Source organism: Anomaloglossus baeobatrachus, chromosome 5, assembly GCF_048569485.1.
Source record: "Anomaloglossus baeobatrachus isolate aAnoBae1 chromosome 5, aAnoBae1.hap1, whole genome shotgun sequence".
NCBI classification, from domain to species: Eukaryota; Metazoa; Chordata; class Amphibia; order Anura; family Aromobatidae; genus Anomaloglossus; species Anomaloglossus baeobatrachus.
Window position 1 is genome coordinate 392,217,463 of NC_134357.1, and position 26,971 is coordinate 392,244,433.

Sequence of the window (26,971 nt, forward strand, 5' to 3'; positions counted from 1 at the left end):
GGGCTTAGGCTCTGAATGTCGCTGCTTGTGGAGATTTGTTTGGATCTGCTGTGATTTTCTTATTTTCGCTGATGAGACCTAATAAGGCAGAGAGAGGATGTATATTGTACATACTGAAAGGGGGGAGATGTGCCAAGTATGAGATCGGAGTCTTCCAAGGAAGTCTGTATAGGTATATTACAAGGAAGTGAGTGATACATGTGGTTGGTGGGGAGGAGTGGTGCTCCCTGTAATCTGGGGTGTGTAAATCACTAAATACAACCCAAAATGTGCTCAAGTTGGTGAATTAGGAGAAATGGGAGCGCAGATGTCTTTATGAGATGACCCAAGCTCTTATATAGGCAAAGGATATATAGATGACATTTTTATTATGCAATAGAACCTTGTTATTTTCATGGGAAATCATAAAAGTCACATGTAACAAGCAGTATGTTTTATGATGGCTTCTTGTTGCTGTGTCCAGTTTGGCATTGTGGTGCAGCCACCTGTGGCAGTCAGTGGACAGCTGTGCCGCCTGCCGACATGAAAAATGAAGAATCACTACATGCAACGTGGAAATAGTAGACCATTGTCTGTTGGTTCAGGATCCTGACATCTCAATTATGAGTTAAATGTAACAATAGGCAGAAAATGTGTTTGTTCTTTCTTGGAATATTAGATTCCATTAGGGGACTGCTGTTCGGCCTGCCTAGTATTATCCGCGTGAATATATATATATATATATATATATATATATATATATATATATATATATCTATCCAGTATATAGGTACAGTGTATATATGTATATATATATATATATATATATATATATACACACACACACACCCCACACATATGCACACATATATATATATATATATATATATATATATATATACATATAATGTGCATAACAATTCTGAAACCCTGTTCCGTGAGGTCATGGGGGTCAGCTCATAGTCCTGTATCTAAACACCCTTCACAAGATATAGAGGAACATGCTCCACTAGACTAGACTATATCTCCCTACAGCTATACCTCTGCTTTTAGGGTGGGCCACCCCAAATCATTCCCATAGTACCCCAGTCCACTACGGTTCCTGTGGGAGTTGGAATGCCAACGGACAGAACACCAGATATCTGTGTGCATGAAGGAAGTGAGAGGTTGGAATCCTAAATATGTATCATGTAAATTCCAAGTCTGGTGATATCGCTGTATTAGGATAACGTGGAATTTCCAGTGTATTATTTATGTATTTCTGCCTTTTGTATCCCAAATGATTGGCCTTGCTGACTTTTGCACCATAAAACGTGCTCACAAACTTCCTGTGCACACTGACACTGAAAGTAAATCATTGAGGACCCACCTCCACCCCAGCTCAATTTACAAGCTCTTCTGTGGATATACTTGCCAGATATAAACACATGTCAGGCTCTCCCTATTGCACGCACATTGTCATCCTGTTGGTCTAACTCCTGGCTGTAATGAGTTGATGACTACATATGCAGATTACGTCATTAGATTATTACCCATTGGGACATCAGTGTAAAGCGGCTCATACACCTACAATAGGTATAGTGACCCACCACTGATCGCCAGCCCCCCTGCAGCTGCTGGACACCTTTCTTGGGAAATATACAACTGGATAGGTAAAATCTGAGTTGACTGGTACTTTGTTATCACGAAAAGGCCAGTTAATGGTTCCACAGGGGTAAACTTGTTGGGTATGTTTCTACAAATCTCATGGGATTTGGAGATCTCACAAGCTGTGTTCTATACATTAGATATTTGATGTATACCACAAAGAAAAATGAAATGAGGCAAGTCTCAATTGGATAGGCAAAATCTGAGTTGACCGATACTTTTGTCACGAAAAAGACAATCAGAGGTTGCACAGGGGTAATGGTGTGTGGGTCTACAAATCTGATGGGATTTGGAGATTTCAAAGGTTGTGTCCTGTACATTAGATATTTGATGTATAGCACAAAGAAAAATGAAATGTGGCAAGTTTCAATATATTAATTTGATATACTCATACAATAAATATCTATACTGTGGCTCCAATGAGATCTTGGCATGATTTGGTTAATTTACATTCCAGGTCAATTTTAACTGAGGATATTCCCACGATGTGTGGATGAGATTTGGTAAAATTTCATCTACTTTGCTGCTATTGTAATAATCTACAGATTTTTAACCCAAAAATGTGTATGGAAAATACAGAACGTATCTGTGAACATACCCTAACGCTGGCCAATAGCATTAGATCCTTTTTGGTGGGTAAGGTATGAGAGTACACAAAATTCATGTTAGGCCATTTTAAGTGTAGCCTTATAGGATTAATTATATATGTACATATATATATATATATATATATATATATACATAAAATACTAGCTGTAGTAACCGGCGTTGCCGGTTTCCTTTTATTTTTTTCTTGCTGAGTGTTGGTCCACAAAAAAAGATAAAGGCGTGTCTGAGTTTGGTCATATTTGCGCATTACACTTGCCCATTCAATTTTTCGCAAATGTGTGATTGGTCTCTATGGAGAAATGTTGATGTCCCAGCCTCTTTGCCTGCAGATTTGGGGGAAGGGTGGAATCACCAGACAATAATCAATCAGTGCTTGATGAGTGAACCCAAACTGTAAAGTTTGGTGTTTGAACTGAACAAGGACTTAAAACTCAGTTTCTGAGTTCAGAGAATTTGGGTGCTCTTCTTGTGCTAACCACTCCATTGAGCACTGCTGTGCTCGGGTACGCTTGGTGCTTGGCCTAGTGAGAGCCACTTGCAGTCTCTGAATGGCTCGCACTGGGGGTAACAGCAACGTTTTCGGATACTGTGTCTAAAAAACCTCAAACCTGCCCTCCTTTCCTTGAAAATGCTCTGTTTACGGCTGGCTGTACCTAGGCAGAGAGCCAAACTGCCCAGTCAGTGACTTCTAAAGGGTTTAGGCTTCGGGATATAGTTCAGGTTAAGTCTGGGTCCTGAACAGAACTTTATGTAAAGTCCGGCTAAACCTCCACTGGTCCGCTCATCTCTCTTCTTGAGTAAAATCAATCAATGCTCTTTAAAATGACTATTACACGGTGCCGATGCAAACCGCATTGGTAATACGGGATCCAGTTTTGGGCTCCACATTTTAAAAAGGACATTCAGAAGTTAGAGTCAGTTCAAAGGCGGGCAACTAGACCACTACAAGGAATGGAAGGCCTCCCATATGATGAGAGGTTGAAAAAGTTAGATATGTTTAGCTTAGAAAAAAGACGTCTCAGAGGAGATCTCATTTATATGTATAAATACATGTGTGGTCAATATAAAGGACTGGCACATGACTTATTTCTTCCAAAGACAGTACTAAGGACCAGGGGGCACTCACTGCGAGTGGAAGAAAAGCGATTCCGACACCTAAATAGGAAAGGGTTCTTTACAGTTAGAGCGGTCAGACTGTGGAATACACTACCACAAGAGGTAGTAATGGCAGATACTATAACAGCTTTTAAAAAAGGGCTGGATGATTTCCTCAGTACACAAAACATTGTTGGTTATAAATGACTTAGTGACTAAATGTAGAACTGGTGGAGGAAGGTTGAACTAGATGGACCTAGGTCTTTTTTCAACCTAAGTAACTATGTAACTAAATACAATCGTTCTGTCCTATGCAGTTTGCATATTGTCAGGGAGACGTTCTGCTGACAAATATTCACTTTTTTGTCAGCCAGTAGCTAATATACAAGGTGTGAGCAGCATTTGCTCATAGGTCTGCTGATTGGTGCCATGTTTTCACGGGCAAGTGATTGGGAACCAGCGCACTGGTTTGGATGTTGGCTTCTTGTGAATGGGCCTTTACTTTAAACCAAATAGGGGGTGTCAGTAGGCCACACTGCTTATGGGTGATTAGACGCAGGCATAGGGCAGTAACCTAAACTATGTTTAATATAGAAAAGCCCACCTATGCCGGTTATTTATATCACACATTTTGGGCAAAGTTGCAGGAATGTCCTAAAAGCTGAAACTTCACTTTTTCCATTTTGGCTCCTTCTCTTGTCATCCTGAATAATGTCTGAACTCCAGAATCACTGGTTTATTGTAGCAGAAAAATTAAATACAGTATTATTTTACCTCACCATAATCTGTGAGGAGTCTGACGGACCGGTCTGCGGCCCAATGTGGACTCTTCAGAGCAGAGACGTAAGACGTAGATGCTGATTTGTAACGGGCTCATCCATATTGAAGGAGTTTTAATAAACCTCTTGTTATACAGCCACAAGATGTAGATGTCATAGAGACTCCTAATCTCGGCAGCAGCTGCTCCTGTCTTCATTGGCAGTGACTAAGACATCAGATGCAGTCACTATACCGTATGCATTCTTCCGATGTGTCTGATATGGACTATAACTGACGTTGGTGAAAACGTATGGCCTGAAATGCAATTTGTGCCTTATTTATCATTAGTAAAATGAAAATAGGCATTTAAATTAGAATTTGGAAGTTTTCGATGATGTGTTTGGTGGGACATTATATTTCTAAGTAGGTTATTGCAGTTCCACTTATTATTATCGGAGTCCTACATCTATGATGACCATTGAAAGTTGCAGCCATTTTCTTAGTCTCATGCTGTTCATCAACAGTGGCTCCAAAATTCCCTTACAACAACCACGATACCCCCATAAAAATGCACAATGTGCCTACTACCACAAGGGATCAGTATCAGTCATAATTCCTTAATAACATGATGGTCGCAAGGCTCAGAGTCAGCTGTAATACCCCCATTGTTACCTGTAGTACACCAAACAATGACAACCCTACACTCAGTGTCAGCTGTATTGCCTCCATAATAATATCAGCCCCAGTACCCCAAGTGACAGCTGCAATTCCCCCAAAGCAATGTCAACCACAGTTTCCAAAATTTCTACTTTAATACTGCAATGCCCCAGTGTCAGCCCTCAAAATCATGGCAGCCACAATGGCTCAAGCGTCAACAGTTGTGCCCCCAAATCAATAAAAGCCACAGTGCCCCCAGTGTCAGGCGTGGTTCTCACGTATCAGTTAAAGCCACAATGTCAGCTATAATGCCCCTAAAACAATAACTGTCATAAAGCCCCCCTTGTTAGCTGTAAAGTCTCCATAACATTCAAAATGCTCTAATGCAGCAATTCCCTCTTAGTCACCATGCCCCTCATGTCTGCTGTAATGCCCCCAAACTAATGGCAAACACAATGCCGGTAGTGTCAGATGTAATGTCCTTCTAAACAATAACAGCCATAATGCCCCCATTGGTGAGTGTAATGTCCCCAAAACAATGAGAGCCACAATTCCCCCAGGTTTAATTTGATTTCCCCATAACCATAAGTCACCAGCCTCCAGTACCTGCCACATTGCCCTCAGCCATGGCCACCCTTCACTCTACAAGAGACTACCATGATGTCCTCAGCGTTAGCCGCAGTGCCTCCAGCAGTCACAGCAGGCTTTCACCCTGGCAGTAGTCTTCTGAGGAGATAGATCTATTTGAATAGAATGGATATGCCCTAAAGACAATTCCACCAGGCCAGATTTTAGATTACTGAGAACTCTTCTCTTGTGAAAATCATCATAATTAGATGGATCTACAGCAATTGAATGCTTGTTACTGGGGCTAGATAAAGCCAGTATTTCAGTGTCTTCGGCAACATATGATTGGATTTTCCTTCAGGTGACAAATATATTAACATGTTCTAGTTTCAATTTAAGAGAATCCAGAAAAACTGCTTTAGGAAGAAAATTTTCTACAACAATGTCTTTAGGTAAATCAAGGTTGCCAAACCCCACACCACCACCCAACCTGACCAGAACTAGAAACCTGAAAGCTCAGTGGGGTAATCAAAGACAAATAATTCTCAGCCTCCTCAGGTCCGGTTCCACATCCCCATCGCTGCTCCCATCTCTGTGTTTTTGTCTGCAGCGGTCATGTCACATCAACAGGGCTCATCACTGCTGTAGTCAATCCCTGAGCTCAGCGTCTTTGCCATTGTAGGCCTCCAAGCTTTGTGTTTGGATGCAGTGGTGATATGCACTGTCCACTTGACATCACCACTGTAGCTAACAAAGAGTTAGGAGCAACAGCAGGAAGCAAATACTGGACCCGGGAAGGGCAAGTACTATCTGTGTTCTCTTTTAATGAGTATTTGATTGTTTAAGGACTGCTTTTCTAAAAGTGAAAAATCCCTTTAATAATAATAATAATAATAATAATAATTATTATTATTATTATAGCACCATTTATTCCATGGTGCTTTACAAGTGAAAAGGGTATACGTAAAAAACAAGTACAACAATCATGAACATTACAAAAACAGACTGGTATAGGAGGATAGAGGACCCTGCCCGCGAGGGCTCACAGTCTACAGGGAATGAGAGAGGGGACAGTAGGTGAGGACAGAGCTGGTTGCGCAGTGGTGTACTGGTCTGAGAGTTATTGTATTATTGTAGGTTGTAGGCTTGTCGGAAGAGGTGGGTCTTCAGGTTCCTTTTGAAGCTTTCCACAGTAGGCAAGAATTAACATTATTGTCCACAGGACGGATGATAAAGGTATGATTGAATGGTGTCTGGCTGCTAAGACTTTCTCCATATTTTTTTTTTATCTTGACAACAGGAAGCCCAAAGTCTCCATTGTAAATGAAGCAACAGTGAGCATGTGCAATCACCAGCCCTATAGTCTTTGGAACCGTGATCAACAGCGTTACCAGCAGTTGGACACTCAGTGCACATACATTTATCACCTATCCTGTGTATAGGTAATATATGTTGTTTATGGGATAACCCCTTTAAATTGAAGCTGTCAGTAAGAATTCCTCCCACCACTTCTTGATTGACGGTGGATAGCAGAGCTGACATTGTGCAGCAGAGCCTCAGTTTCCTCTGTCAATCAAGTGGGTGCAGCATCGGAGGGGAGAAGCAGAGAGGAACCGAGGATTGCAATTATGCTGATACACCCACCAGTGCACTTTCAAGCCTAGTTGAGTAAAAACGAATTTCGGCGAAATAAAGCACTGGATGATGACAGCGTAGGTATCTTTGGAAATCTGTTACCCTGTCCTACACTGTAGTACATAGATTTCCTGGGGAAATTCTTACTAATGGGTACCTTTTAATTGTATACTGTTTCATTAGAATGCAACACAATATGCTCAATTGGGGTATATTTTAGGTATACTCCAAAATGAGTTCTCCAGGACTTAGGAGAGACCATCAATTTTTGATTGGTGGGTGTTTGACCCCAAATCTCTTGATCATTAGCACAATAGGGTAGCCATTCACCATTGAACTCTGTGTTCATTATGCAGTTATCTGGCACAGGCAAATGAACCTGGTACTGCAGCTCCTCAATTCTATGGGATGAGTTGCAGTGCCGGTTTTTGTTACACTGCTTAAAATGCCCTATGTGCAAAGTGCATACGTAGCATGTTTTAGAGGGTGACATCATAGAGTCTGTAGTTACACCTCCTTGTAGAATGTCCCCTTAATATTCATTCCCTGCCTCTTTATGCCTATTCCCTACCCCAATGTGCTTCTTTTGTGTCTCCCTTCTGTGCCTCAATTAACACCTTTTTGAGACCACAAGAAAATTCCTGAATTGCTCATTTCCAGAAAGATTTGTCAGGGCCTAGGAGGTTTGCCAATTTTTCTAGAAGGGCTCCCGATTTTCTGAACTCAGAAATCGAAAACAAGTTTGTTGCATATTACCTCTGATGTGTTTCGGTCAGAATTCATGTCCTGAATTGGAGATCGGAGGCTGATGCCCAAACCCACTAGGCTTCAGAGGCCTAATGGAGATTTGTATAAAGTAGGATAGGCAGTGAGTCCATACTGTCTGTTGTACCAAGGCCAAGTAAGGTACCAAGGATAAATATTGGTCCCTTTTTTTGTGCTTCCTCCAGCATGATGTTCTAGTTCTCCTACACATTTTGCGGCATACATTTTGCACTTCTGTATTTTCTACCATTTACAGCACCTGAGGAGGCCATGTTACTGGGCAAGTTCTTATCACCAATTGAAATGTGAATAATACAAACTAGATAATGCCCCCTCTCATCTGGGGCACCACAACAGTCACATACTACGCTTTTACTTACAACCTATATCTGTGATCCGTGTTCCATAAGTCAGTGATGGTACATAGGATCTATCACATGAGTAGAAATGCTAACAAAATGTAGCGTCTCCACCCCTTTCGTATCTGAGTTGTCTTACTCCATGATATCTAATTTTCCAAACCTCCAGGACAGTGTTTTCTTCTTGCTTTGCAAGAAACCTCTGAGCTCCAGTAACATTTTCACTAATGTAAACCTCTGCTCCTCTGCAAATTCCTACATGTTTCTCCATAAAATTAGGCATTTAGGGAGTAATCTAGGACTTCTGGTGTATACAGAGCTGTGTTTGTGACTGATTTACAATATGTTGATTCTGTTCAAAACGATATGAATTGCATTGATTATGTTTGTAGGTTGGTAAACTTTGAACACTCTATGGTGTTACTTGGGCGTTGTGTGGCACTTAGGGCTCTGAATAGCACCGTATGTGATTTTCCTTTCTATGGTGTCTTTTCGTGCATCAGAGTGTTTTAAAGATGTTGAGGAACTCAAGTAATCTTAAACGGGTTGTCTGGTCATCTAATATTGATGTCCTATCATCAGTATCGGATCAGTGAATCAGTGGCGGTCTGGTTAGAGAATAGGATTTGATGTGCTGTTCTCAGCAGTAGGTGCAACACATGGATCTAAGCTGTCCTTTTTGGCTCTGTTCAATGTTTACTCCTGTGCATTACCAGAGCTAATGAGAGAGGATTGTTGTCTGAGCTACACCAATCTGATATTGATGACCTACCCTATGCATGGGTCATCAATATTAGATTAGAACCCCTATAAGACAAGTGGTTAAAACACTTAAAAGGGTATTTTTTTAATAGCTTTTAAAGCGCACCAATCACCAGGATTTTCCTAGGTAACCTAAAGCCAGTACTATACAGGCACTATCATGCTGATTCTCTACATATCTTTAGTTGTCAGCTAGGATGCATAGGTTTTGCTACACAAGCAAGTAAAGTTTGTAAACTGAGCAGCTTTTTGAATGACAGCAGCTGCCGATCAGCTGATAGCTGGGGTGGGTATTCATAGTTATCCCCTCCCCCTGTTATTTATGCTAATTCTATTATAGAATCGTTTTTCTTTGTGACTAGAAGGACCTGTGCTGATGTCATATCCATGTGACTAGAAGGGGCAGGGCCTCAGGCCAACATAGCTGATACCAGGGCAACATTATTTTTCTGTTGGTTGAGGCTCTGCCCTTTCTGGTCACATGGGTTTGACATCAGCACAGGTCCTTCTAGTCACAAAGTAAACCGATTCTATAATACTTTGTTCTAGGGTTTCCCATTTGGTGGTCTCCACTATAACAAAAGTAATAACATCACAACAAGAGGTGAACTACCCTGTTAGTCTACTGATTAGCTGCAGTCTAAGATAATTAGTGGGACGTTAGAACTACTGGTTCAATGGGGACTGTCGGAGTGGCACTATTCTAGCATGGGCAGATTCCAGCTGTAAACATGCCTTTTTCTGTTATAAGAATGACTTCCTTATGTTAACTTAAAAAAAAAATACCAGAAGAAAATTAATTTAAAAGCTGTCTCCAGGTTTCTCCAGCACAAAAAGAATGATGGTGTATCTATAATATCAGGTTAGTGATGTCTGACCCTAGAGATAGTCATACGTCAGCTGACTGATAAAAGTGAGACCCTTCACTGATCTGATGTTGATGGCCTAAGGAGAACTGGAGGACCCTGACAAACCTTGTGCGCATGCTGCGGGTTTTTTTGACGCATTTTTGGTGCAGTTTGTTGACCAACACTGCATGTCTCTCCTTCTCCCAGCAAACTCTATGAGAATTCAGAAATGCTGTGCGCATATTGCTTCTTTTTTCCTTGCAGTTTTGGGTTCAGAAAAAAAGAAGCAGCATGTCAATTCTTGGTGTGTTTTTGTTCCAGTAATTGAATACACTAAAAAACGCATGGCACAAAAACGCACCAAAAAAACCCACATGAAAAATGCATAAAAATAATGCTTTTTTTAGTGCATTTTTTGACCACAAGGTGCAGTTTTTAGGTGCAGAAATTTTACGCAGCTTGCACACATACTCAAATGGATTTTTCAGACTCCTATAAAAGTTACAAATCTCCCTAGTAATGTGATTACTATAAGGCTAAGTTCACACACTGCGTTCTTTTGACGCTGCGTTTTTGTGCGTTTTTTGCTTAAAAAAACGCATGCGTTTTCACCGCGTTTTGGTGTGTTTTTTGCAGCGTTTTGCTGCATTTTTGCTCACTGCGTTTTTATGCGTTTTTTTAAAAAAAAAATGGACATGGGCTTTGCCCAATTTTTGAGTCCAGCCAGGTACAACTAGGCAGCTGGGGATTGGAATCCGCAGTTCAGAGTGCCCAAGCTTTCTGGGCACCCCCGCTGCGAATTGCAGTCCAGAAAATGGCGATTTCATAGAAGCGCCCTCTTCTGGCGCTGTTTCTAACTCTTTCAGCTGCCCTGGTGACGGGTGGCTCGCTGGGTAATGATGGGGTTAGGGCTAGCTGTATATTATCAACTGGCCCTAAGCCCAAAATTCATGGTGTCACGCCAATATTAGACCTGGCCACCATGAATTTCTAGTAAAAATAAAAAAAAACACAACACACAGAAAAATATTTTTATTAGAAATAAAACACAACACAATTAGTGACTCCATCTTTATTGAAATAAAGAACCCCCCTCCGCAGTAATCTGGGTCAAGGGTCCCGTGCCGTCCAATCCGGATTCAATATCATCTGATCGGTTTGCTGGAAGGCAAAGCGAACAGATGATGTGTCAGGTTCAAGGATGTGAATCACATCACACATCAGCTGATTGTATGAAAGTTGTTTATACAATCAGCTGATGCATCGGTGCAAAAAAAAAAAAATACACACGTCTGTGATGACTCCCGTCCGATCGCTGCAGGAGCTGCCGGTAATCAGTGAAGCGGTCTCCTGACGGCATCAGCTGATAGTTTAAGCCTGCCGGCTGGTAAAAAGCCGGCGTCACCGCGAGACTAATTACGATCAGCTGATGCGTCAGGTGCCACATCAGGTGACCGCATCATGTGATCACCGCAAGGTCCTGCAGCTATCGGAAGTCTGCACACAGCCGGAGCGGCGGTACTGGGAGAGGATCTGGGAGCGGACATGGCACCAGGAGTCTGCAGACAAACAGTTAAGTATGACATTTTTTTTTCTACTGTTCCCTTTTGATTTTGCAGCTGCTTCCATCTCCTGCCCGGACATGGCGCCGCACGGGAGCGGACATGGCACCGGACGGGAGGTGGAGGCAGCGGTGGTGGTACCGGGAGGATTCACGCTTCTGTGTTTACTGACAGAAGGAATCCTCTTCCTGTACGTGTCACTTTACTACCCACCCCTTGCGTTTAGAACTGCGTTTTTAGTCATAGAAATGCACTAAAACGCAGCTATATTTGCAATTTGCGTTTTTCATTGCGTTTTTGAACATCTCATTGAACTCAATGGGTGGAAAACGCAGTGAAAAACGCAAAAATAATTGACATGCTGCGTTTTTGTGGGCACCACAAAAACGCAGCTTAAAAAAAAAAACGCTGTGTGCAGACAGCAAAAATGAAAACTCATAGACTTTGCTGGTGAAGCAAAGTCATGCAGTTTTCTGAGCAAAAACGCACCCGAAAAACGCCGCGAAAAACGCACTGTGAGAACTTGCCCAAATGCTGCTTTTTTTGTCTAGTTGCTGTATACAAGGGAATCCATATTTTTGTGCTGTAGATACCAGCCTGGTAGACTTTGAGCACAGATAAAAGAAGATGATATCCGAGTCCACAGGTCTTGGAAATGGCAAGACTTAACGATATATCAATAACGGTCAGATTCGTTGCAGGTAAACAGATCCCAGTGTGTAAATAAAGCTTAATTACTGTGTTATAAAAGTTCTACCATTTTCAGTTTCTCACCAATTAAACAATCTCTGCTTGCTTTAAGTAAATAGAAACATTAAGGTTTAAAAAGGTTTTTTAAATTTTTACTATTGTAAAAAATATCAAAAAGTAGTAATACCGTTCCAATCCCCTACCACTCTGGTGGCCATGCTTCCCTGGTTCCACATGTCCTTTCAGACACTCCCTTTCTCTGTCCCGCTTTAGAAACGGGCAAATGGAATAAGTGATCTGGTGCATCTGTGGCGCCCTGGAGTAGCCAGGTCGTCACAGGTACTACAACACACACACCCCCACCCCGAGACAGGCACAACAGCCAAACACAAAATCCTTGTTGCCTCCCTCCAGGGTCTGATGTCCACACCAGGTGGGGCGGAGCCAGGCCGTTGGCCCCGCCCACTGAGGAGTTCACAGGCCTGCAGGCGGGAAAAGGAAGAGAGTTCAGTCAGGGAAGTGGAGGAGAGAGGAGTGAAATGGAGGAGCTGGACTGGCTGTGTCTGGGTGTGTGGCCCAGGCACTGACAGCAAGGTTGGCAGATGGTGGTAGCCGTCTGCATGAGAGGCAAATCAACGCGGAACTGTAGGCCCGGGGTCGGGCGGTGGCCCGCCGGTACCGAACCGGGGAGCGAAGTGAAGCCAGCACACACAGGCAGGGCCTGCGGACCCCGACCAGGCTTGGAGCTCCAAAGGGCCAGAGCCTGCGGGCAAAAGGGCTCCTCTGGCACATATACGCTGGGGAGCGGGTTACCGGTGGGAAGCCATCGGAGCTAACATACATAAAGGTGCAGGGAAAGACAGCCACTGCCAACTGTCCGGGAGAAGCCACAGCAGCCGCTGCGGGACCCGTTCATCCAGCCGTTTGGTTTACCAGAGACTTTGTGTGCATCTGTTGCTGAGTGAGTACACCAGTGCCATCTGGCACCTCGCTGCGCTGTCCCTGCGACCCTGCACCCCGCCAACCCTGCCTCCCTGTCACAACACCAGGCCCCGGGACCATCAACCCCTACCCACGGAGGGGGGAAACAACATCCCTGCTGCTCCCTACCATCTGTTAGGGCCAGGTGGACGGGCAGACCCAGGAGGTGGATCCACTGGGCTGAACACCTCACCGAGGGCAAGGTGCCCGGTAGCCGGAGCACTAGCAGGACAGTCCGGTTAGAGGAGTGGAGAAAAGAAGTCCCTGGGACCACGGGGTCTCTGATGGTAGTCCGGGTGACGGAGCTCAGGTTCGGAGGCCGAGATGTCGTCAGGCAGAGTCCGGAACCAATGGAGCGAGAAGACGGGTCACCACAGGGATCGGAGATGGCAGGAACTGACGGGATGGCAGGCCGTCACCGTTCGGGGTTCGGGTATCGTCAGGACCGGTTGGCGAGGCAGGAGCGGCTCTACGAGAGAGATAGGTGAGTATATCACAGACACAAGGAGACCTGACTCCTAGCTTAGAAAACACGAAGAACAGGCCCCGCCCACTTGGAAAGGATCCCCCTATATACCCAGTACCTGATCCTTCAATATCCTGTTGGAGGACACTGGCCCTTTAAGAAAGGGGCAATGACCGCGCGCGCGCCCTAATGCGCATGCGCGAGGCCCGGGTGCCAGAAGCCAGGGCAGGGAGCGGTGAACAGGAGGCAGGGGAGCCGGCCTGGAGCAGAGCTGCCGACGGGCGCCGGGAGCGGGGACCGAGCCGCCTGGGGACCGCAGGTGATGGGGGCTGGAGGCTGTGGAGCGGGGGACGCCTGACAGAGGAGCCGGGGAGCGAGGCAGGGAAGCCGCGGAGCGTGGCAGGTGAGCCGGGGAGCGAGGCAGGGGAGCCGGGAAGCAAGGCAGGGGACCCGGGGAGCGTGACACCATCGCTCCCGGGATCCCCGTCATCAGCAGCGGTGGTGCTCACCTTCACCACAACCCGTGGGTGGCGTCACGGACCAAATCCCCAAACCAAACCACCCCCTTTCACTCACGGGCGAGGAACGCCGCTCGAGTCCCCGGATCCGGCCCACCGCTCGAGCCACCGAGCAGCAGCAGCAGCGCCGGGTCCCGAGCGTTAGCGAGTGCAGCGCCCCGCCGCCCGCGACACATCAGTTATGCAAATGTGCCAGAGGGGCCCAATTATTATGGGGTCTGTTTGGTGTCCATTTTTTATGATGAAAAAAACATTCCATAGAACATTTTCTTTTGTTCTAAAAAAGGTAACCGGCACAGAGTCCATAATAAAGTGGAGCCTTCTTCTTCTCAAGCCTGCTTCTGCCGGCATGACTGATGCAACAAATCACTTTCTACGTTTCTGTTCCTAAAACCGAACAGACAAGTGGATTTCAGAAAGGATAGGTGATCAGAACCTTACTTTACTTCTTGGTTGAGGGAATAGGAAAAATGAGTTCCTTTCTTCCCAAAACAACGGTACTCTACAGACATATTGTTTTCAGTATCTCAACTGGAGCTACAATATCAGACACAACTCATGAACAGATGTGGTGCTGTGTGTGAAAAAGAGCAGCCATATTTCTCTACTCCTTTACAGCCTGTCTTGGTGCTTTCCTGCTTAAAGCGTACCAATCACCAGGATTTTTCTATATAACCTAAAGCTAGTGCTATACTGGGACTATTATGCTGATTCTATACATACCTTTAGTGGTCAGCTAGGATGTATAGGTTTTGAAACACAAGCAAGTAAAGTTTGTAAAATGAGCAGCTTTTTGAGTGGCAGCAGCTATCAATCAGCTGATAGCTGGGGTGGGTTTTGAAAGTGACTCCCGACCCAATGCCTGTCCATCCTAACCCTATCTGTTATTTATACTAATTCTGTTATAGAATCATTTTACTAAGTGGCTAGAAGGATCTGTGATGAGGTCATACCCATGTGACCAGAAGGGGCGGTACCTCAGCCAACATAGCTGATACGAGGAAGCAACATTTTTTTTCCCTCTTGGCTGAGGCCCTGCCCCTTTTGGTCACATGTGTATGACATCAGCACAGGTCCTTCTAGCCACTTAGTAAAACGATTCTATCATAGAACTAGCATAAATAACAGATTGGAGGAGGACAGACAGACAGGCAATCACTATGAATACCAACTTCAGTTATCAGCTGATTGGCAGCTGCTGCCATTGAAAAAGCTGCTGATTTTACAAACTGTACTTGTTTGGATTTCAAAACCTATACATCCTAGCTGACAACTAAAGGTATGTCTAGAATCAGCATGATAGTGCCAGTATAGCACTGGCTTTAGGTTATGTAGAAAAATCCTGGTGATTCGTGCACTTTAAGAAAATGCATTGTTTGTCACAAGAGACAGCAATTATATTCTTTTTAAGATCATGGTCTTCTAGAGGTATAGGACATCTGTTTACAGGGAAACACTATAATTATAGCATGTAGACAAGTCTTTATTCTTTTCTGGTGTTTGTCCCCAACAGAAATAACTCTGTTTTACATCCCTAAATGGGAGGGAGTACTACAATGCTTGACCGTTGAACCATCACATATTTGTTAGACATTCATGAATGTAATGACCTTTTCATGAGCTAGGTGCAACACGGATGAGCTAAAATAGATCAATGTGTGGTATCTTCCTAACCTCCGTGGGTGGTTACGCTAATGTACCAGTTCCTCATAGCAGCTTCATTCTGCCATAATAACAACATGGCACAGTGCTCCAGTGAGTAAACAATACTATTAGTGTGAAGGCATTGTGAGGACAGGTGAGGTAGCCGCGACCTAAATGTCAGTCTTTCCATGTCCTATATTCACCCTGGCAGCCACTTTAGTAATAAATCCAGATGTGTCACATATAATGTGCTATATTTGTTCTTGCCTACTCAATAAATAACTATTGTGGAAAGGGTTAGTACCTCTTTAATGGAGTGTGTTTTTCCCGCACTGACCTACGTGCTTAGTACACAATCAGCCTGCAGTTAGCTATTAACCAGAGAGTACCAGTAACTATAATATACTTGGGTGGGTGACAGCGTGCAGTAACGGCAGAGATTAATTACCTGGTAATAGAATGACCTGCTGTAGATCACCCAATTGAAGTTTGTGTACCCCAATATGTTTTCCCACTGGGGGTAACAACAGCCTGATTAGATGTTGTGTGTAACAAACATTTTTTTGAAAAAGCCCATTCACCCTCCCCCAGAAGTGATCTGCTTATGGCTGGTTGTATGTGGGCAGAGACACAAGCTGCCAAACAGTGATTCCGAACCGCCTCAGGCGAAGTTCGGGTCAGTGGAGGTTCGGTTCGTTTGCTGCAAGCAAGCTGAACCTCCAAAGGTTCGCTCATCTCTAATAAGAAGCGTCGGTTCGAGTTTGCAAAACTGCGCAAAAAGTGGACAATAGAAGATTGGAAACGGATGATTTGCAGTAATGAAACGAAAGTCAATAGACTAGGCTCTCACGGGTGCAAATGGGTCTGGAAGAAATAAGGAAGAAGGGGCTAACGAATCAAGAAGTTGAAGGAGCTGTCAAGTTCGGTGGAGGAAGTTTGATGATATGGAGGTTGTTTCAGAGCCTAAAGCGGGCTTTACACGCTACGACATCGCTCAAGTGATCTCGTTGGGGTCACGGATTTGGTGACGCACATCCGGCCGCATTAGCGATGCCGCTGCGTGTGTCACCTATGAGCAATTTTGCATCATCGAAAAAACGTGCAAAATCGCTCATCGGTGACATGGGGGTCCATTCTCAAATATCGTTCCTGCGGCAGCACACATCGCTCCGTGTGACACCGCAGGAACGAGGAAGCTCTCCTTACCTGCCTCCCGGCCACAATGCGGAAGGAAGGAGGGGCGGAGATGACGCTGCTGTGACGTCGCTGTGACGCTGAACGAACCGTCCCCTTAGAAAGGAGGCGGTTCGCCGGTCACAGCGACGTTGCAGGGAAGGTAAGTCCGTGTGACGGGTCCGGGCGATGTTGTGCGACACGGGCAGAGATTTGCCCGTGTCGCACAACCGATGGGGGCGGGTATGCACGCTGGCAATATCGGTACCGATATCGCAGTGTGTAAAGCGGCCTTAAGGCGTTGGATACGTGATCAGGTTCAATGGTAATCTTAATGCAGAGCTATATGTGAGTATCCTACAAGAGAGTTACTTCATACATTTGAGTACTTGAGTAGTATGAGTATGAAAAGGAGAAAATAATGTTCCAGCAGGACAACGACCAGAAGCATACTTCAAAATTGAAGAGGGAAGAAATGGTTCAATGACAATGAAATAGAGGAGCTGGATTGACCCCCACAGTCTCCAGACGTCAACCAAATTGAACACTTGTGGTAGAGTTGAAGAAAAAGCTGTACACATACCCAAGTGAGTCGAACAACATGCATCAACATTGGAAACATGTAGAAGAGACCTGTGATTAGATTTTGGTTGAGACATGCTTGAATATGATCGCGAACATGCCCAGAAGGATTCAGGCAGTGTTGAAAGCCAAAGGTGGATTTAAAAAATACTAACAAAATAATAAAAATTAAAATTTAGGTTTTTTAGGAGCAAAACGGTAACAATGCAGTAACATGACAATATAACTAATCATATGCTAAATAGTTGCAATTAAAATTTATGTATGAGATAGCCAAGATGGTTGTATATAAAATGAAGCTAGTCTCACGTTTGAAGCTGTAGAGGATGGCGAGCTAACCATCTTGAAAGTCAAAAGTTCAAAATATCTATTGCCAATAGATTTTACCTATTTAAATTGACTTTTTCATTACCTGTAACTAGGGCTTATTTTTGGAGTAGGGTTTATATTTCGAGCATCCTCAAAATCCTGAAAAAATAATGGTTATTTTCATGGTAAGTCTTATCTTCCAAATGACATTACTTTTGCTCTTCAGTGTACATACAAGCAGTTTTCATATGTACATGATGTTAAGAGAAGGCAAGATTAATACAGAGTACTACAAATTTGGGCACATTTTTTCAGTGAATTTAAGGCTGGCTAGTATATCCTGGCTCTGCCAAGTGTGTTTGTTTCCAGTGTAAAAAGTGGGGAGTACACTACTGACAAACTCCTCCTGTGATGGCTTAGGGTATGTGCGCACTAGGCGTTTTTTTCACGCTGCGTTTTTATGTGCATTTTTGTCTGAAAAAACGCACCCGCGGCTAAAAAACGCGACAAAAACGCATGCGTTTTTGCCGCGATTTGGTGCGTTTTTTGCTGCGTTTTTGCTCACTGCGTTTTTAATCAGTGCACAATGCCATTAAAGATTGTTGATGAAAAAAAAAAAAAAAAGGTCTGATGTCATTTCCTTCTTCAAAATGTTCATTGTAAGCAGGAGAGCAGACAGACAGCTGCAGAACTAGTGTATGCAGGAGAGCAGACAGCAGCTGGAGAACTACAAGGCTCAGCATCCTCCATTCACTAGTGTATGCAGGAGAGCAGACAGCAGCTGCAGAACTACAAGGCTCAGCATCCTCCATCCAGGACTGTATGCAGTTTTTTGCCCAAAAAGAAAAAAAAAATGACATGGGCTTCGCCATATTTTTGTATGCTAGCCGGGTACAACAGGCAGGTACGGGCTGCCCCCAACCCCCAGCTGCATTTTTGTACCCGGCTGGGAACCAAAAATATAGAGAAGCCCTTTTTTTTTATTTCATAAATTTCATGAAATAATTAAAAAAAAAAAATGACGTGAGCTTCGCCATATTTTTATATGCTAGCCGGGTACAGCAGGCAGGTACGGGCTGCCCCCAACCCCCAGCTGCCTATTTGTACCCGGCTGGGAACCAAAAATATAGAGAAGCCCTTTTTTTTTAATTATTTCATGAATTTCATGAAATAATTAAAAAAAAAAAAAAGACGTGAGCTTCGCCTAATTTTTGAGTCCAGCCGGGTACAACTAGGCAGCTGGGGATTGGAATCCACAGTGAAGGGTGCCCAAGCTTTCTGGGCACCCCCACTGCGAATTGCAGTCCGCAGCTACCCCAGAAAATGGCGCTTTCATAGAAGCGCCATCTTCTGGCGCTGTATCCAACTCTTCTAGCTGCCCTGATGCCGGGTGGCTAGCTAGGTAATAATGGAGTTAGGGCTAGCTGTATATTATCAGCTGGCCCTAAGCCCGAAATTCATGGTGTCACGCCAATATTAGACATGGCCACCATGAATTTCTAGTAATGATAAAAAAAAACCACAACGCACAGAAAAATATTTTTATTAGAAATAAAAACACAACACAATTAGTGACTCCATCTTTATTGAAATAAACCCCCCTCCGCAGTAATCCTGGGTCAGGGTCCCGCGCCGTCCAATCCGGATCCAATATCATCTGATCGGTTTGCTGGAAGGCAAAGTGATCAGATGATGTGTCAGGATCAAGTGCCTGAATCCCATCACACATCAGCTGATTGTATAAAAGCCGATTATACAATCAGCAGATGCATCAGTGCAAAAAAAAAATAATAATACTCACTTATGTGCTGTGCTGATTACCGGCAGCTCCTGGAGCGATCGATTGGACAGGAGTCTGATCCCGTCCGATCGCTGCAGCAGCTGCCGGTAATCAGCTGATGAAGTCCCCTGACGGCAGGATCAGCTGATAGCCGGCCGGGCGCGAAAAAGCCGGCGAGACTACGATCAGCTGATGCGTCAGGTGACTGCATCAGGTGATCCACCGCCAGGTCCTGCAAGCAAGGTCCTGCCCCGGGGAGACTGCACACAGCCAGAGCGGCGGTACCGAGACAGGGGCTGGGAGCGGGCATGGCACCGGGACACTGCAGACAGGTGAGTATATATGACATTTTTTTTTTTTCTACTGTTCACTTTGGTTTTCGCCGCTGCCTCCACCTCCCGCCCAGACATGGCGCCGCACGGAGCTGACATGCACAGGACGGGAGGTGGAGGCAGCGGTGACGGTACCAGGAGGATTCATGCTTCTGTGTTTACCAACAGAAGGAATCCTCTTCCTGTACACGTCACTGTACTGCCCACCCATTGCGTTTATAGCTGCGTTTTTAGTCATAGAAACGCAGCTATATGCGTTTTTCATTGCGTTGTTGAACATCTCATTGAACTCAATGGGTGAAAAACGCAGTGAAAAACGCAGAAATAATTGACATGCTGCATTTTTGTGGTCACCACAAAAACGCAGCTACAAAAAAACGCTGTGTGAGGACAGCACTTCTGAAAACCCATAGACATTGCTGGGGAAGCAATGTCACTGCGTTTACAGCACAAAAACGCGGTAAAAAACGCCGCTAAAAACGCGGCAAAAACGCCTAGTGCGCACAAGGCCTTAGGCTGCTTTCACACCTCCGGTTTTAGCAGAGCCGGCCAATCCGGCTCTAAAACCTATGCAACGGATGCGGCGACAAAAACCGCATCCTTTGCATAAGTTTTTTACATGTGGCCCGTCCGTTTTTTGCCGCTTGCGGCAGGCTACTGAGCATGCACAGTGGAAAAAAACGCATGCGGTGGCCGGATGCAGTGTTTGCCGCAGGACGCTGCATGCGGCGTCCATAGGCATGCATTGCAAATCGCGCCGCATGTGGTTTTTTTTTGCCAGACAAAAAAACATGCCAGGCAACGTTCCATCCGGCCGCCGCATCGGCTAAATGTGCCGTATGTGGCAAAAAACGGACGGAACGCAAGCCCATGTGGCACAATACGGTGCTAATGTAAGTCTATGCAAAAAAAACGCAACCGGCGGCAAAAAAAAAACGGTTGCGTTTTTTCTGCAAAGCGCCGGATTGTGCCGCACAGGAAAAACCGGATGTGTGAAAGCAGCCTTATTTACCTAAGAAGAACAGGATTGGGAGTGGAAATCCAACTGCCTGATCCACATGATCCCTTGACATCTGCCATTGGGTGAGAATCAGGAGGCCTCTATAGACATTAGATGGTTGGCTAGTGTGACGACATGGACACCCAATGCCTCTCATGGGTTAAAGTTTCTAAAAATTCAGCCAGACAGGATGATAGATTGTTTATAGACGGGGGATAAGTCCCTCATTGTTTTTACAAGACTCTTGTTGACTCATATAATTGTGTTGGCCACTGAAAGCCAGATGTATTGTTTCTCCAGACTCTTCCAGTAATCATTGTATTGTAGTTGTGTATTGCTAATGTGATTACCTTAGTAGCCATTATCTAGTCTGTGCATTTCAGACTACATGTATACCCTCAGTCTTTCTGTAGACATCATTTGGATGAACATTGTCCATGCAGCTTGAGATTCATCCAATGGGAGAGGCGATCTTTTCCAACCAATCGATGAGGACACAGTGTATCCAAGTGGAAGGCTGTGGCTATAAAAGGGATTTCTTTAAGCCACCAGGTTGTTGTTGATGGATGCTGATGGATCCAGTCTAAGCTCTTAGGAGCAGACTAGAGGATCAGGATATCTTATGGCTTCAATCTAGGGACTGCGGTTCCGGTTGGAGACCATATCCACAGCCTAGGGATTTCGACTCCGGCTGCCAGGATTGAATCATCATACCAGGACTACCTAAGGAGGACACTCAGGTTGGGACAGTTCAGTCACCTGTTACAGACTTTGCAGACCTCAGACAGCTTCCTAAATCTGGCATTATTCCTTTCTCGGTGGGTGCCCGCCAAAAGTGGGGTGCTGCTGGATTGGAGTAAATAACCCTGGAACCTCTGAGGCATGGACATTCTAAATCCCTGGTGAGCCAGCGGAAGGGTAAGACTCTGTTGCCTGTTACATTTGTGTGTTTTGCTGGTTATGTGTTATGTGCCGCTCATTGTTTGGGGATCCAATAAAGTCTAATTATTGTGGTTCCCTCACCCTGTGTTGTCTGAGTAGTGTTCCGCCCACGGTTAAGGAGGCCGGCATTCAGTTGGGATGAGCCCTGAGCCACTCTGTCTTTCTAAAGGCGTCGGGTCTTAGCGGACGACAGCACCCACTGAGCCCCGTGTCTCCACAGCTAGCCCTACCAAAATCAAGGCAGTTTAACATTGAAATTGTAATGTAACCCTCAATAATCAGTTTATGTGCATCAGCATCTATGCATTCTCTTTTGATTGTTTTTAGTATACTTACACGTCTATAGACTTTTCGCATTTCTATATTTTCGTTGAGGCTTTCACTGATAACTTTTTGCTGTCTCCATGGTAATAGATGGAGATAAAGACTCACATTTTAGTGGTGGTCTGGATTTGGCTGTACACTTTTCTGTGTCCCCAGGGCAGCCACTTGCGCAGACACTGTGTGGCATATTGCCATCCATTCAAGTGTGCCAACCAAATTCTGATGTCTGAAGCAAAAGGCAGGGGGGTGTTATAGTGTCGGCTTTGAAAGGAACAGTAACAAGAACTAACTTTTCAAATCAAAATATATTTCTATTCCCGAAAACAGCAAAGGAAAGGCAAATTGGGACATTTGAAGCATTTAGCAGTTGATGACATTATTTGGGTAGGTGTATTCAATAGTTAACAAATCCAGAAAAAAGTGTATTGTTTATTTTGTTTTTTTTTATTTTTTTTTGCCATTCTCTTAACATGATAAAGTTATGAATTCAATATGCTCATTCGTCCACTGCATGACAACATTGGCTCCAGTTTGACTATTGATAGATTCTGCTCTTAATGTAGTCTCACTTGTACCGTGTTTTCCCGAAAATAAGACAGGGTCTTATATTATTTTGTTTTTGCACCAAAAGATGTGTTAGGGGAGGGAATGTCTTATTTTTCCATGAACAACAATCTACCTTTATTCTTGAACAAAAAAAAATAAATCAACATTTATTCAAATATAGTTGTGACCAAAGCCTTTGCTATCCTGTCAGCACCCCAATCACAGATCACGTCTTCCAGCTCAGAAAATATGTGTTGCCGACCCGATCCACACTTGCACTTCTTGGCATCTGCCTTGTAACGTGTCTGAAGTTATCGTTGTTTGCTTGCCATATTTTAACCATTTGGATATCCAACACCTTCTCTTTGCAGAAAGCAGTAAGATTTTTTGTCCTGAGAGTCATCCACGATTCCTTCCTTGTACTCGACAGAATATCTCTTTTTTTTGCACTCATGTTGTCTGGGGGCTCAAAATACTAGTACGGTATATTTCTTGTTGATCTGTTTATATACAGTACAGTACCATATTATATGGTGGATAGATCCTTCACCAAGAAAAGCAGACACGCCCAAAAGAATCACACTCTAAAGACCCCACAAGACGTAAAACAATAAGTGTTGGCAAGTGGAAGGCTCTCACACACAGATTGAGTTGTCCTGCTGGCATCACTTATGTCACAGGCACGTTACGTGTCGTCAGGTCCCTTGGCCTTTCAGTTGCATTCTTCCACGTTCCACTGCAGCCAAGTGTAATGGTTGGCTCCCCCTGGTGAACAGAAGCAGTCTCAACGCTCTAATATAATGGGTTCGAGAGTTGACTGGGACTACCCGATCGGTGCATGAAAGCCAGGCTCTTGCCAACCTTTATTGTTTTAGGCCTCGTGGGGTCTTTTGAGTGATATTCTTTTGGGGGTGTCTGATTTCCTTAGAGTGAAGTGTCAATCTGTCCTGCTACAGTCTATTGCCAATAGATTTTACCTTTTTACATGTATAGCTGCTTGGACACTTTAAATTGACTTTTTTTATTACCTGTAACTAGGGATTATTTTTGGAGTAGGGCTTGTTGCTCCGGTATGCTTGCATCCAGCATGAGTCTTGCCTGTAATCAGTTCTGTTCCTGCTGTGTTCCTGCTGTGTTCCTGTACCTGACGTGTCCATGTTTCTTGATCCATCCAGCCTTTGTTGCTATTCCTTACCTGTGCTTCTTCCTGGACCCGTCCAGCCTGTGTTCCTGTACTTTACCTCTTCATGCTCCTGAACCTGTTCAGCCTTTGTTCCTGTACTTGACCTGTCCATGTTCCTGGACCCGTCCAGCCTGTGTTCCTGTATCCGTATCTGTATCTGTGTTCTGGTGTCCGACCTGAGTCCAGTTTCCTGCCAGAATCCGACGTATCCTCCTTCCGGTGTATCCAGGGTCCGGCATATCCAAGGTCTGGCATATTCACAGACTGGTGTATCCAGAGTCTGGTGTATCTACAGTTTGGTGTCTCCTGTGTCCTTCCAGCTTATCTGTTCCAGTCCTGTCTGTGTTCCTGTGTCTGCCCTGAGTCCTAGTACTCGTCCTGTCTGTGGCTCCATTCCTGTCTTGTTATCATCCAGCTCCACTCAGCTACCATAAATATCTTTGACACTGCCCAACCTTACCATCAGGCGCTCTGGTGAATACCCAGAAGGCGCTTAGTTACACACCTCCCACGTCAAGGTAAGCCCAGCTCCTCCTGTGGTCCAATGGGACCATGTTCACTCACACGCTCGAGTGCGACGAACCGGGGAGGAGCGTAACACCCTGTATGTAGGAAAGCTTAGCTACAACTGTGGTTTTTGGATACACTTTATATTTTGCTTGTACATAGATTCATAGAGTTAACATTGGAAACAGGAGGTATTATAAAATTGTTATCTGTAATAGCCTCTACCACTTTGTGTAGAGTAACGGTACTTTGAGAAATCTTCATAAAGAAATAAGTTGTGATTAATTGGTGTTTGATTAGGAAGCCTCTCATGATCGGTAATACGGAGGCTAAGTGTTGCTCTCTTACAAAGAGAACCTATTTGCAGGATTTAGCACTATAAAGTAAAGCCAAGGCTATAAAAGCGCTGTGATGGTGGTTAAATGGATACCTGCAGAGAAAGAATCAGATCTGTGGTTGTTGAATAATCATCCTGAAAAATGTTCATCTAATGATATCTTCTGTGCTTGGTATGTTTCGGGGCAGGATTTGGGGTAGGGTTCTCTGCTTCTCTGCCCCTCTGCCTGCCTCCTGTGTTTCTTATACAGGTCACTGATTACTGAGTGACCTGCCTCCCTTTTGAAATTCCTTGCCGCCATCATTGCAGTGGGCGGCGCATGCTCAGTGTGATTCTGCAGCCAATCTGCAGGTCTTCAATAAAATGAAGCAGAAGGCGGCGTATGCACAGATCAAGATTTTAACTTAATTAAGCCGAAATCTCTATCTGCACCTGTGCAGTCTTCTGCGCCATTTTATTGAAGACAGTCTGTAGAATCACACTGCACAGTCTTCAATAAAATGTTGCCAGAGGCGACATAGGCGCAGATCAAGTTTTTGGCTTAATGAAGGGGTCATTGAACTTAAATCTCAATCTGCTCGAGCGCTGCCTCTGGCAACATTTTGTTGAAGACCTGCAGACCAGCCATAGAATCAAACTGAGCACACAATTGCTACTGTAATGATGGCGGCAGCGTTGAATTTCAATAATAAGTGACCTGTAAAAGAAACAGAGGAGGCAGGTAGAGGACCAGGGAAGTAGAAGAAGATCCTAATGCGGGCGTCACACGAGACGAGCTATCGCGCGATGCATCGTCGGGGTCATGGTTTTCGTGACGGGGTCATGGTTTTTGTGACGCACATCCGGCATCACTTGTGACGTCGTTTCGTGTGACACCTCCAAGCGACGCAGAATCGCTCACAAATCGTGAGTCGTGTACTTGTCGCTTATTTTTAAAAAATTGTTTATTTTTAATAGCGCCGGTTGTTCATCGTACCCGGGGCAGCACACATCGCTCCGTGTGACACCCTGGGAACGATGAACACAGCTTACCTGCGTCCCGTGGCTCCCGCCAGCTATGCGGAAGGAAGGAGGTGGGCGGGATGTTTATGTCCCGCTCATCTCCGCCCCTCTGCTTCTATTGGCCAGCTGCTGTGTGACATCGCTGTGACGCCGAACATCCCTCCCCCTTCAGGAAGTGGATGTTCGCCGCCCACAGCGAGGTCGCTCAGCAGGTAAGTACGTGTGATGGGGGTTTAACGACTTTGTGCGCCACGGGCAACTAATTGCCCGTGACGCACAAAAACAACGGGTGCGGGTACGATCGCTCGTGCAATCGCACGATAGATCGTACCGTGTGAAGCCCGCATAAGTCCCGCCTCAATGCACACCAATGCACAGAAGACGTCATTAGATGAAAACTTTACAAAATGATTACCCAACAACCACAGATCGGAGTCCTTCACTGCAGGTATCCATTTAATTAGCATCAAATTGCCATTATTGCCAGGCTTTATTCTATAGTACTAAATCCTACTGACAGGTTCTGATGGAGAGGACATCTACAGAGTATGCTATTCAGTCACTGCTAAGCGATTCTGCTCTCTCGTTTTAGCAGTCAGTAGGTATTTCAGCATGTGAAACCTTACAGATTTAAATTTATGACTTATTAGTATCCACATCAAAAGCACAGTTTTAAATACATTTATCCCTCTTCTCCCACACCTCCTACATTTCAAGAAACAAAGCATCTCATTTAGAATGCATTTAACTTCACCGATTATCAGGAACATGCTTTCCTGATAATTGGCCAGTTTAAGCAAGCTGCTAATCACCGAACGAAAGACTAATCACCTCACCCTATGACCATCGGCTCTTGGATGAGGTTGACACAGCATCATGCAGGTGAGAAGAGAACATGCTCTCCTCTATTCACTGATCTCTGCAGCTATTCTGTAGAAATACAGCAGAGTTGAGTTATGTATCATTACAAATATATCCAGAACTTATCTCTCTGTACTGTGAGCTCTCCCCCTTCCCCACACTTACTGCCATGAGAGGAGATTTGGAATTGTTTGTAATTATACATAACTTAGCTCTGCTGTATCTCTACATAGTAGCTGCAGAGTTTTGTATCATTATAAACACATGCAATCTCCTCTCCCTGTGTTGTCTGCTTTCACCCTCTGCCCACACTGACTGCTGTGAGATGAAATATGCAAGTACTTGTAATGATACGTAACTCAGCTCTCCTGTATCTCTACAGTAGCTGCCGACATCAGAGAAAAGGGGAGGGCATATTATTTTATCCCTTTCTCCTCTACGTGACGCTGCCTGCTGTATACTATATCTCATGCCGGAGATAAAGTATACACTCCAGAGACAAATCTCTGGTAATACTCAATTGATCTGTAAGATAAATTATAACTTAAAC

General features: G+C 44.5%; 1 protein-coding gene across 1 annotated transcript in view; it reads left to right on the plus strand.

The window, feature by feature from the left end:
* The window catches only part of ERBB2 (erb-b2 receptor tyrosine kinase 2), a 147,941-nt gene that overhangs the window by 303 nt on the left and 120,667 nt on the right, over positions 1 to 26,971 (plus strand). The gene's annotated exons all lie outside the window — the stretch shown is intronic.